The sequence below is a fragment of the Lissotriton helveticus genome, chromosome 8, assembly GCF_964261635.1.
Source record: "Lissotriton helveticus chromosome 8, aLisHel1.1, whole genome shotgun sequence".
Lineage (NCBI taxonomy): Eukaryota > Metazoa > Chordata > Amphibia > Caudata > Salamandridae > Lissotriton > Lissotriton helveticus.
The window spans coordinates 1,641,820,507-1,641,834,509 of record NC_136069.1 but is presented as its reverse complement, the minus strand read 5'-3'; positions in this window follow the sequence as shown (position 1 = coordinate 1,641,834,509).

Sequence of the window (14,003 nt, the reverse complement as noted above, 5' to 3'; positions counted from 1 at the left end):
TGTACAGTTTTGATTGGAGGGAGCGCACCATCTTTATCATGCGGTCCTGTCTTTCCTGGGAAACGAACACCTTTCCCTGCCGAGAATCTAGCAAGGCTCCGAGAAAATTTCTCCTTTGCGATGGTTGAAAGTGTGACTTCTGGCAATTGATTGAAAGCCCCAAGGCGTGGAAAAGGGAGACGCAAACTTGAGTGTGCTGCTCCATCAGGTGAAAAGTTCTTGCCTTGATGAGGCAGTCGTCCAGGTATGGGTAAAATTGGATACCTTGGAGACGTAGGAAGGCAGCTACGGGGGCCAAGATCTTGGTAAAAACCCTTGGTGCTGATCGGAGGCCGAATGGCAGGACTTTGAATTGGAAGTGTAGCTGCCCGACCGTGAAGCGGAGATACTTCCTGTGTCTGGGGTGGATTGGCACATGGAAGTAAGCGTCCTGAAGGTCGATTGTTGAATAGAACTCGCTTGGATTGAGAAAATTCAGAATTTGGAGCAGAGTTAACATCTGAAAAGTTTTTGAAATTATAAATTTGTTTAGGGCTCGTAGATCCAATATTGGACGCCATTCCCCCGACTTCTTCTTGTCTAAGAAAAAGCCTTGTGGCGCGAGTTCGATGGCTCCTTTTTTGATCATCAATTTCACCTGGGCCAGAAGGTCCTTGAAATGAGGAGGTGGTGGCCCCGAAGGTGGATGAGTGGGTGGAAATTTTGTGAATTCCAGGGTATGTCCTTTGGATATAACGTCCAGGACCCATTGGTCGGAGGTGATTGTGGACCATTTGTAAAAGTACTTCGAGATGCGACCTCCAAGATTTACGGTCGGCAAAAGGAAGGGTCTGAGGCAGTCACTGTTTTTTGGTGTTTGATCCACCTCTATAAGTGGATTTCCTTTGGTAAGGTCTGGAGGTGGATTGTCGAGTTTGAGATTGATAGGCACCCCTCTGTCTGTTATCGTTGTAGGTGTTGTATGAACGATATTGACTTGATCCACGAAAAGTAGAGGAGCCTCCGCCTCTACCCCGTGCACCCCGAAAGGGTTGTTTCTTGTATTGTAGGGTAGCCAAAGATTTTGCAGTGTCCGTGTCCTTTTAGATCGCCTCAAGGGCATCATCCACATGTTTGCCAAACAATAATTCTCCGTCATACGGTAAATCTAGGACTCTTGCCTGTACTTCTGGACGGAAAGTGGTAGATCGCAGCCAGCCTTGACGCCTCAAGACTGCAGCCCCCGCCAATTGTCGAAACCCCGTGGAGGAAATATCGAGTGCACAATCAATGATTTCGGATGAAATCAACTCTCCCTCGTGTATAATCGCCTGTGCTTCTGCCCGGATTGCCTCAGGCAGCTGAGGAATCAATGCAGCAACCTTGGACCACATCTGGCGGTCATAACGGCCCAGTATAGCCAGAGTGTTTGCCGCCCTCACCGTAGTAGCCGCCATGGTCGTGAATTTCTTTCCTATAGAATCCAATTTGCGGCCTTCCTGATCAGGAGGAGACGTGAGTGGCATAGAAGGATTGCGTGATCTTTTTTGTGCAGCCTGTGTAATTACCGAATCTGCTTTCGGTTGAGACACCAAGCAGGCCGGGGAAGACGCCGGAGCCTTGTATTTCCTGTCCAATCTGGGCAAAACCGCAGGAACAGAATTTGGACGTTCCATCAATTTAAGGCCCTCCTTCCAAATATAATCCACGATTGGTATAGTGTGGGATTGCCTTTGTGATAGGTCTTTAAAGTCATATAGAAAGCATTCACTTTCATGCTGTTGTTGTTCGACTTTGAGATGAAACCGTTTTGTAGCACGGATCATCAAATTGTGGAAATGTGCCATGTCCACTGGGGGCGAATGTAGAGGTGAGGTGGGCGGAGTGGAAGGTGTTTGAGCCCTGTAATTGTCCCACTCAGCCATGTCGGCGTCATTGTCGTCGTCATCAGTAATGTGAGGATCCGGATCCTCGTCGCCAGTGTCAGGACGAGCACCATCCGGTGAAGCGGGTGAAACTGGTGTAGGTGCTTGAGGAAGTTGCGGTTGAGGCTGCGGAGGAGGCAGTGGTGCTGGAGAAGCAGGAGTAGAAGAAGGAAACCTGCGGTTATAATCATCCAGCATGTGCTGAAGGTTCATCACCAAAGATAGAGGTATCTGAGTAACAGGTTCTGAAGGCATCGGTTCGAACGTATCAACAGGAAACAATTCAGTCCCATCTTCGACATTGTCCACCACATCACCCTCGTCACTATATTCCTGGCACTTAATGTTTAAATCCGAAGGGCTGGTTGCCTGTTTAAAAAATCCTTCCACCTCTGAATCGTTTCCGGATTCTTCCTCACCAGACTGGAACAATTTGTCTGGAAGACGAGTGCCACTCCTCACAGGACTCAGTTGGATGAGTGGTATTGTCCGCAAAGAAGAAGCAGTAACCACTGTGTAGACGGAAGCCGTTTTTGGTAGAGGTTGGTGCGACGCCAACGAGCCCGTTGGCGTAAATGCGGCAGTGTCAGCAACACCCTGAAGCGGGTGCATCGTCGACAAAGAGGCCATCGGCGTTGACATGAATGGAATTTTCTTCGTCGACAAGGATTTCTTGTCCGTCGACGGGGCCGTCGACGAAAGCGGGGCTTTGTTCGTCGACGAGATTGGAGCTTTGGCCGTCGACGACGAAGGCGTCGACGGGATGATAGTCGTCGACGAAGCCGTCGACGAGGCCGTCGACGATGTAGTGCTGGTCGACGGAGGCGCCGTCGATGAGGGCGCCGTCGACGGGGCCGTCGGCGGGGCGCTGGATGAAGGCTTGGTCTTCGTCGACGGTGTATGCGTCGACGATGGATGCGTCGACGGCTTCGTCGTCGACGGTCTCTCTTTGACGTCGTCGACAAGATCTTCACCACTGAAGAGATGGGTCTCACCTTCGTGGTGGTCGTCGACGAGGTGGTCGTCGTCGACGTAGCGCTGGTCGACATGGAACATGTCGTCGTCGACGTGGAGATGGCAGATACAGATTTCGTCGACGCTGAAGACGTCGACGGGCGCGTCGACGAGCCCGTCGACGAGCCAAAACCAGATTTTTTAATGGTAGGCAAGGCTTTGGGCGCAGACGTCAGAGAACCAGGTCCCGTAGACGTGCCCTGAAGCGAATCCTGTGGGGAGACAATCCTAGAGGACTCCAACAGTCTACTCTTCTTAAGAAAAGGAGAAGGAACCTCGGTCTCAGACCCACGCTTCTGAGAGGACTTTGAAGCAAAAGATGACAGGCTCTCCACATCAGAAACCACAGACTCCGAAGTCTTCAACTTCTGTAGCCACAGAAGGAGACGGGCCTCTCTATCTCTCAGAGTCTTAGGAGGGAAAGTGCGACAGTACTTACAGTTTTTCACCTCATGGTCTGGGTAGAGACAGTAAATGCATTTACTGTGTGGATCCTCGTGGAAAAGGCGCAGTTTACCACATGAAGGGCAGGCTTTAAACAGAGATTTCTTGTTTGAAGACATTTTCTTGAAGAAAAATCAGGTGAAGTTGAAGAAAACTGAGCAGAGCTCAGGGAGACTCCCTTCACACGACGTGCGGTAGAAAATCTGAGGACTTGGGCTTCTGAGGAGAAGGTTCTAGAGGAGGCTACAGCCTGATTGGCTGGAATGTGATCCAACACATAATGACACTGATATGCTACTAAAGTGAGTTCTCCCTTAGGCTTTTCAATGGGCCTATTGTGTTCTATGGTACTTTTTAGAATTTACTATTTATTGCATTATATGTATGTATATTTTTATTTATTATTATTTTCATGTATACATGCATATATGACTGCTATTTTATGTACCGTGGGACTCCCACTTCGACGACGGGGAATATTCAAGCATGTGAATCTATGAAAGACACCCCTAATACTGGAGAAGTACCAGGTACCCTGCACTCGTAAAACTGTAGTGTAACTTTTATTTGTGAAAGGAGAGGGGGCCATATTATCAAGCCTTGGCAACAAAATTATCACCACTTTATCGGCAGCAAAGTGCCGCTAAAGTGGCGATAATGGGTTTGATAATATGCTCTATGGAATTCCACTCGAAGCTCATGTTAGATGTGAAGGACATCTAACATGAGCTTTGATTGGAACTCCATAGAGCATATTATCAAACCCATTATCGCCACTTTAGCGACACTTTCCTTCCGATAAAGTGCCGATAATTTTGTCGCCCAGGATTGATATTATGTCCCAGAGTGCGTAGTGTACAGCAGCTTCTCTGTAAAATTTATAATTACCTCCGAGCAGTGACAATAGATAGGTTACAACAGTCTGACAAACAGATCCACAACCTTATTACGCCACTTTTGAGTCACTTTTAACATGGGTAAAGTGATGCAAGGAGCTAGTAAATCTACGTCTGACTTTTCAAGAAAAAATCTAACCGCGCCAAGACGCCCAAGGGCATATGTTGCGCTTTATAAATTTTAAAAATAAATAAATAAATAAATAAACTCCATACTCTGTGACACAGTTTTAATGTTGTTTTCTCTCTCTTTCTCTCTCTCACTCTCTGTGACATCATTTCTCTTTTGCTCTTAAAACTAGACACTGCTGTCTGCTTGGACGTGTAAAAGAATTGTTGAAAACAAGTTGTGACACCAACCGCCTGAAATGTTTAGCCGCAAGATTTATACAACGGTAAGCACAGAGGCCTAGATCTACAAAGCCTTCATAGCAATGCATTAGAAATAAGTCGGCATCACGGGAGTCAGTAACGCAATAGGCACTTACATATAGACACCACTTCAACGCGGCACTATTACAGAACTGGAATGTAAAAGTCACACTGCACACGTAAAACCGTAGAGTTAGCAAAACTTGTAGGGGCAAATTATCAAGAACGGCGATAAATGTATTGCCGTTTCAGCGGCAGGGAACTGCCGCTAAAGCGGCGATAATTGGCTTGATAATATGCCCAGTTGAATTCCCATAGTAGCCCAGGTTAACACAAAAACCTGGGCTGCTATGGGAATTCACAAGAGCATATTATCAAGCCCATTATTGCCGCTTTAGCTGCAGTTTCCTACCACTAAAACGGCGATAATTTTATCGCCGTTCTTGATAATATGCCCCGTAATGCTTCAGCTCATTTACTCACATCTACATAATTCTAAACTCTAATTTTCTTTTTTCTTTTGCAGATTACTAAACAGACACCTTTTGAATCCATTTCACAATTTGTTTATAACATTGTTTGTTAAAGTTATTTTTCTAGTTCTAATATAGTTATAATTGAGTTTCGTTTATATTTATTGTTTAATAAAAGTTAATTTAAAAAAAGCTACATACTTCTTTTATTTTGTGGGGGAGGGGTATGACGGTCCACAATAAAAATAATGTTGAAATACTATAGTAAGATATTCAAGACTAGGATTGAAAACTATTGAGTTCTAACTAACAGATATAATAAAAACAACGGTGAAAAACTACTAAAATGGCGGTGGATGGAGTACGTAACCAACGTTTGGCGTCTCGGCACTACCTTTCAAATAAATATAGAAAAAATATGATTATTAATACTGTACAAAAGTACAGCAGCGAATGACACACACGAACCGGGAAAAGAAAGCAACAGATTTACTACCTGAAATAAAGAAAGGTTTGCTTGTTGAACTTGAAGAAAAAGAAAACGTGGGCTTCGAAACGACGCTGCGCATGCGTAAAGAGTACAACTGCTACACAAAAAAAGGAAAGCTTTACATACTATCATAGAAATGAAGGAGCATATTATCAACAAAAGGCGATACATTATTGCCACTTTTATCGACAGGAAACTGCCAATAAAGCGGTGATCATGTGCTTGATAACAGGCCCTTGTAACTTCCCATAGCAGCATAGGTTCTGGTGTTAACCTGGGCTGCTATTCACAAGGGCACATTATCAAGCCCATTATCGTCGCTTTATCAACAGTTCCCTGCCGATAAAAGCGACGATAATGTATCACCTTTTGTTGATACTATGGCCCATTGCTCTTTTTTTGACCAGTAAACGAAGGTGCATATTATCAAGGACCAGTGTTAAAATTATCGCCGTTTTATTGGCAGGAAACTGCCGATAAAACGGCAATAATGAGCTTGATAATACGGCCTTGTTATTTCCCATAGAAGCCCATGTTAACACCAGAACATAGGCTTCTATGGGAATTTACAAGGACGTATTATCAAGCCCACCCTCCCAACATTAATAAAAAACTCCAGACAATGCAGGAACCCGGAGCTGGAAGGTCATTTTACAAAATCACTTCTCCGGAAAGGTGGCGTTCCCCGCGACATGTACGGGGAGAGAGAGAGAGAGAGAGAGAGAGCTCAACATTTTTTTTTTTTAAAAAGACCCGAGGGGTGCCGCTCACCGAGACTGCGGGGAGTAAGACCGTAACCCCCCGCATACTAAAAAATAAAACCAGAGGATTGCCGTTCCCCAGTGCTCGGGGCACCTTACAAGCCTCCATTATGCAAAAAAATTGCCCCCGTAATTTGCCCCCCCGGAACCTAATGAATAAAACGGACTTCTCTTTTTTTTTCCACCTTTTCCACCGCGTACAAGTACTGCACGAGTACCCCGCCATTTTTTATTTAAAAAAAAAATGTAGCCTAAAGATCCATGTACCACCCCCTGACCAAGATTATAGAGTCAGAATATTTCTACCCTGCCCCCTTTCCTTATTTCTCAACTTTTTTTACTGTTTTCTTGTGACTCTGCTCTCCTGACAAACAAGATGGCTGCCAACACTTCCTGGTTTGGAGTATTAACAGCCAATGAGCATGCAGCTCTTGCTCGTAATTGTGCGTATTTCCATACGCGTACGCCGCGATTTTCCTTTAAAAAAATCAAAATAAAAAATAGAGCCTAAACATCCATGTACGACCCCCTGAGCAAGCCTAGAGGGTCAGAATGTTTCTAGCCTACCCCCTTCCCTTATTTCTCAACTTTGTTTTACTGTTTTCTTGTGACTCGGTTCTAGCGAGGCACAAGATGGCCGCCAACACTTCCTGGTTTCGAGTGTTGACAGATAGTTCATAGCCAATCAGCATGCTGCTCGCATTCTTAATTGAACAGATTTCCATACTCGTGCTGAACTCCGTCTCTAGATATCGCTATGATTTTACTTGCAATTTTCTCAGAAACTACTGAACGGATTTACACCATTTAACAAAAAGCACAATCTGCGAACAGAACTCTACCTCTCTGCCAAATTTCGTGTAATTCCGTTCAGCCGTTCGGGCTGTAGCCCTGGCTAAAGGTCTCTATAGAAAATTGCATGGGGAAAACACGTTTTGGGACGCCCCTTTTTCCTCGGCCTCCACTTGACGAATCACCCCCAAACTTTCAGGGAAGAAGCGGAACCGAGCAGGCCATTTTTTTTTTGTAATTCACGATGATTTGTCCAACAGCGCCAAAGTTATTCCAAATAGAATTTTGTGGATTTCCTATGGAAACTAGGTCCTAACTATAACTACCTACTGGCGACCGCCAGTAGGTTATATATATATGTATATAAAAGGCTACTAGCTGAGTTTTCAGGTGTGACCAGGTTTCCTTCTTCGGGGGCAAACATTGTTGAAATAAATATCGGCGTGGTTCTGCCGAAGGTCAAACGCCACCACAAGAGCGCCGTGGATCTCCCGCCCTGAACCATTTTGCTGACTCGGAAAACCGAAAAGGGAGATTGGCGCCGCCGGGGACCACACCTCGGTATTGGTTCTGGAATCGGCTTCAAACGCAAGCTGACCCGTGAAAACTCACTGCCCGAATTCAGCTTACACCGAAAAACCAACGCCGAAATGACAAACACTATTACGCTCCACCCACTGGAGGGTTAATTACTGGCAGTAATTTGATCAAAAAGTCCGAGAAAGTGTGAAAGCATATAATATCATTACAGAAAGAGACATACCGAGTGAAACACCAAAATGAATATGTGAATTGTCGGACTGAAAATCAAAATACTGAGGACCCAGAATTCATTTAAAACGGAAGTGATTCCTTAAAAGAAAGCCACTGGAGGCTAACAAATGAATGTCCAAAACATCGAACTGGGGAGTGATGTGCAATTGGTCCTGGAGCGAGGCTTACCTGTGAAGAAGTTCCAGGAGGAACGAAACATGTTGGACAGTGCCGCAACCCGTTTGTTTTTTCCATGAATTAAAAGGCTACTAGCTGAGTTTTCAGGTGTGACCAGGTTTCCTTCTTCGGGGGCAAACATTGTTGAAATATATATATATATATATATATATATATATATGTATATATATAACCCATTATCGCCACTTTAGCGACACTTTCCTTCCGATAAAGTGGCGATAATTTTGTCGCCAAGGCTTGATATTATGGCCCAGAGTGCGTAGTGTACAGCAGCTTCTCTGTAAAATTTATAATTACCTCCAAGCAGTGACAATAGATAGCTTACAACAGTCTGACAAACAGATCCACAACCTTATTATGCCACTTTTGAGTCACTTTTAACATGGGTAAAGTGATGCAAGGAGCTAGTAAATCTACGTCTGACTTTTCAAGAAAAAATCTAAACTCCATACTCTGTGACACAGTTTTAATGTTGTTTTCTCTCTCTTTCTCTCTCTCACTCTCTGTGACATCATTTCTCTTTTGCTCTTAAAACTAGACACTGCTGTCTGCTTGGACGTGTAAAAGAATTGTTGAAAACAAGTTGTGACACCAACCGCCTGAAATGTTTAGCCGCAAGATTTATACAACGGTAAGCACAGAGGCCTAGATCTACAAAGCCTTCATTTGCACTACGGGCGCTGAAGAGGCAGGAACCGAAATGCATACGCCTGATTATCTGTGCAGTTCTCCTTTGTCCACGCTGAAAATTAAAGACCCCCTTGAATCCTCATTTGGGCCTCATCTCTTTTCTTCGAGAGGAGCTGTTTGTGATTTGCCAGCGCGAGTGACCAGTATCGCGCACATGAGGCCACCACACCACAAGCTGGCCCAGGTACTATTGGTCTCCCACTCCGGTGGATTTGCAACTTTTTCCAGGTGACTGGATGACCTGGGTCCACCTCCTTACACGGGACAAGATTGCCGCGGTGTTGCAGCTATCAGCTACACGCTGGGCAAGGCACACTGTTGCCAAGCCCCCGCAAAGATGGACTCCTGTGGATTTGGAGGTTGGGGCGGGCGTGAGGACTTGGGGGACTTTGTTTCGTGGCGCTGGATTGGAGTTTCTAGCCAGCACGCTCATTCAGCCCCATTCCAGGAATGCTGTGAAAGTATTGCATCTTGGGACATGTAGGCGGCACAACATCAAGGGCGCCACACATACTGCAGGTGTTGGAACTTTTTCACCTGGGGGCGGAGCGGCTCATCAGTAATGAGAAGGAGGTGGGGTATTTATATCCGGACACATTTCCCTCATCTCATTTGCACTACGGGCGCTGAAGAGGCAGGAGCCGAAATGCATACGCCTGATTATCTGTGCAGTTCTCCTTTGTCCACGCTTAAAATTAAAGACCCCCTTGAATCCTCATTTGGGCCTCATCTCTTTTCTTCAAGAGGAGCTGTTTGTGATTTGCCAGCGCGAGTGACCAGTATCACGCACATGAGGCCACCACACCACAAGCTGGCCCAGGTACTATTGGTCTCCCACTCCGGTGGATTTGCTACTTTTTCCAGGTGACTGGATGACCTGGGTCCACCTCCTTACACGGGACAAGATTGCCGCGGTGTTGCAGCTGGTTGTATGACAAACCATCGCGCGCAATCGCATCGCGGCACTTTACATCGCGGCCACGACATCGCATCGGCCGTTACACCGGCCATTATTTCCTCGCAAGCATTTGCGCCGCAAATGCGGCAATTTCATTGGATCGCGTGTCACATCGCCGATTTAACATCGCGCGACATGACAACGCGATGTGTTACCCTACACTTAAAAAAAAACTTCGGCCAATGGGTTTGTGGGGGGGTGGGGGTATATATAGTATTGCCCACCGCGTCATCAGCCATTTGTGCCTGTGACCCTGTCGACATAGTTTGGAATAAGTAAGTCTTCTGCCCTCTGTTGAAATCGTTAGCCCCTTTATTTTTTGTGCCTTTTACTCGTTTCTCGTGCCCTTCTGTCCTCTCTTCCCCCTCTTTTTCGTGTTGTTCTGCTCTCTGTTCCCCTCGTTTTTGGTGTCCTCTGTCTGCCTCGCTTTTTGTGGCCTTTTGCCCTCAGTTGAAATCGTTGCACCCTCTGTTTCCCTCGTTTTGGGTGGTCTTCTGCCCTCTGTTTAAATCGTTAGCCCCTTGATTTTTTGTGCCTTTCACTCGTTTCTCGTGCCCTTCTGTCCTCTCTTCCCCCTCTTTTTCGTGTCCTTCTGCTCTCTGTACCCCTCGTTTTTGGTGTCCTCTGTCTGCCTCGTTTTTTGTGGCCTTTTGCCCTCAGTTTCAATCGTTATGCCCTCTGGTCAGCAAACTATCCCTCCTCCCCTGCCCTGAGCCCTTTAAAATAAGTCCATGCTCCAAAAAGTCCCCCAGCCTCCCTGCCCATAACCCTAAAAAACTGTTCCCTACCCCCGTGAACTACTCTAACTCTGCTCCCTACCCTCCCTGGGGGCCTAAAAATGTCCCCTGCCCTGCACCCTAGAAATTATCCCTTACATCCCTAAACTACCCCGACCCTGCCTCGACTTTGTAAATGGTCCCTGCTTTGTCTGCTAGAGCCCTACAACGGAAGCCTATGCCCAAATGGATGGGTGGATTTAATTTGTAAAGTTTTATTGATTGCGATTTAATATAGCGCGAACTTTGCCCGAAGGTGTCAGAGCGCTTTACATAAGAACATGCTGCAAAACCTAAGGACTTAGGATTACATGCGTTAGATAAAAGATACAAATATGAAAACATTGCAAATGTACTAGATGTAGTCACACAAAGAAGAGACTGTAGATTATCGTTATATTGCGATATACATAGGGAAGGGATATGAATGGATATACTGCAAGAGTCACATAGGAATGGTAGAGTACAAAGGTCTACTGCATATATTAGTGATTACAGTTATTCCTTTGGGTAAAAAATATATGTGTTGTATTCCATCCTCTGAATCCTTACTGTTGTGCCCGATAACCCTGTCTGTAAATTCTACCCCCTATCGTGTTTACATTTTCCCATGGATATGTACTATTATTTAATTCATTTTGGGGCTATTGCATACCTAGGAAGTTTGGAAGTAAATTGTATCGATGCAATGTAAACCAAATAAAAATGTACAAACTCATTTAGTGTGTTTACCAAATCAAAATGTACAACGTGTTTATTGTGTTTACCAAATAAAATGTTTATTGTGTTTGACTATTAAGTATGTACAAACGTTGCTTTTGTGTTTGACAAATAAAAATGTACAAACTTGATTCTTGTGTATTTTTGTATGTGACATTACAGATCACCTTGCATGACACATTGGCGTAATTATTTAGCGGGTATGCTTGCAGTATGCCATCCATCCACCCATCCCACCCACCCACATCCACCCACCCATGCCATCCATCACACCCACCCACCCATCATCCATCCACCCATCCCACCCACCCACATCCACCCACCCATGCCATCCATCACACCCACCCACCCATCACCCATCCACCCATCCCACCCACCCATATCCATCCACCCATGCCATCCATCACACCCACCCACCCATCACCCATCCACCCATCCCACCCACCCACATCCATCCCATCCCACCCACCCACCCACCCAGCCACCACCCAACCAGCCATCCATCCATTAATCCACCATCACCCATCCACCCAACCCACCCCACGACATCCATCCATCCCATCCCATCCCACCCACATCCATCCACCCATCCCATCCCACCCACCCATCCATCCATTAATCCCCCATCACCCATCCACCCATCCCACCGACCCACATCCACCCACCCATGCCATCCATCACACCCACCCACCCATCACCCATCAACCCATCCCACCCACCCACATCCATCCACCCATGCCATCCATCACACCCACCCACCCATCACCCATCCACCCATCCCACCCACCCACATCCATCCCATCCATCCCACCCACCCACCCACCCAGCCACCACCCAACCAGCCATCCATCCATTAATCCACCATCACCCATCCACCCAACCCACCCCACGACATCCATCCATCCCATCCCACCCACATCCATCCACCCACCCCATCCCACCCACCCACCCACCCACCCACCCATCCATTAGTCCACCATCACCCATCCACCCATCCCACCCACATCCATCCACCCATGCCATCCATCACACCCACCCACCCATCACCCATCCACCCAGCTTTTGTGTTTGACCCACCCACCCATCCATCCATAAATCCACCAGGACCCATCCAACCCACCCGCCCATCCATCCAGCCATCAGATGTTTATAAAATATGATGCATCCACCCATCAGATGTTTATTAAATATGATGCCAGAATCATATGTTTATGAAATATGATGCATGAATAAATATGATGCATATATCATATATCATATCTGCTTGCCATCTTGCTATGAGTGGAGGCTCGAACCTTGTCTGACAGCAACAAAGTCTGGCAACCTATCAGTCAGACCACATGTTGTTGTATTTATTGACGCTGTAATTGCCACATGGTGTTGCAGGTGTTAATGTCTCAATAAAAAAATGCGATTGCGCTCGCAAAAGTCTCTTACATGAACAAATATGGCGTAAATGTAGCATATCTGTTAATGTTTCAATAAAAAAATGCGAATGTTTGTTTCAATAAACCAATCACGCATATATCATATATCATATCAATATGATGCATATATCATATTCTTGCTATGAGTGGAGGCTCGAACCTTGTCTGACAGCACCAAAGTCTGGCAACCTATCCGTCAGACCACATGTTGTTGTCTTTATTGACGCTGTAATTCCCTACTGTTTAAAATTACGGCATTTCCATATCTCTCAAAAGCCTCCAAAATAAAAAAGCCACTTAAAGTAAAGAATGCCGTAATGCATATCTGTTAATGTCTCAATAAAAAAAAAGCCCGGTACAGAAATATCTGTTCATGTTTCAATAAACCAATCACGTAAATAAACAAATATGCCCGATGTATTGGCAAAACCAACTGTCGGCAAAAGTCTCTTCTTAAATAACCAAGTCAAAAGTGTGTTCTTAAATAAACAAATATGCCCGATGTAAACCAACTCTACAAATATGCCCGATGTATTGGCAAAACTAACTCTCGGCAAAAGTCTCTCCTTAAATAAGCAAGTCAAAAGTGTGTTCTTAAATAAAAATAAACAAATATGCCCGATGTAAACCTTAAATAAACAAATATGCCCGATGTAAACCAACTCTACAAATGTACCCGATATATTTGCAAAACCAACTCTTGGCAAAAGTCTCCAAGTCAAAAGTGTGTTCTTAAATAAACAAACAAATTAAATAAAGAAGGCTAAAGTCAGTCTCTTTTCCGATGTAATGGTTAACGATGTACATGGCAACGCGATGCACTTGCATGCGTCCTGATGACATGCGATGTGATGTCGTGCACGATGTAACAGCAGCGATGCACTGTCACTGCGATGCGATATTTCCGCTGTAACCGGTGCTTCCCGTTGCAGCTATCAGCTACACGCTGGGCAAGGCACACTGTTGCCGAGCCCCCGCAAAGATGGACTCCTGTGGATTTGGAGGTTGGTGCGGGCGTGAGGACTTGGGGGACTTTGTTTCGTGGCGCTGGATTGGAGTTTCTAGCCAGGACGCTCATTCAGCCCCATTCCAGAAATGCTGTGAAAGTATTGCATCTTGGGACATGTAGGCGGCACAACATCAAGGGCGCCACACATACTGCAGGTGTTGGAACTTTTTCACCTGGGGCGGAGCGGCTCATCAGTAATGAGAAGGGGGTGGGGTATTTATATCCGGACACATTTCCCTCATCTCATTTGCACTACGGGCGCTGAAGAGGCAGGAGCCGAAATGCATACGCCTGATTATCTGTGCAGTTCTCCTTTGTCCACGCTG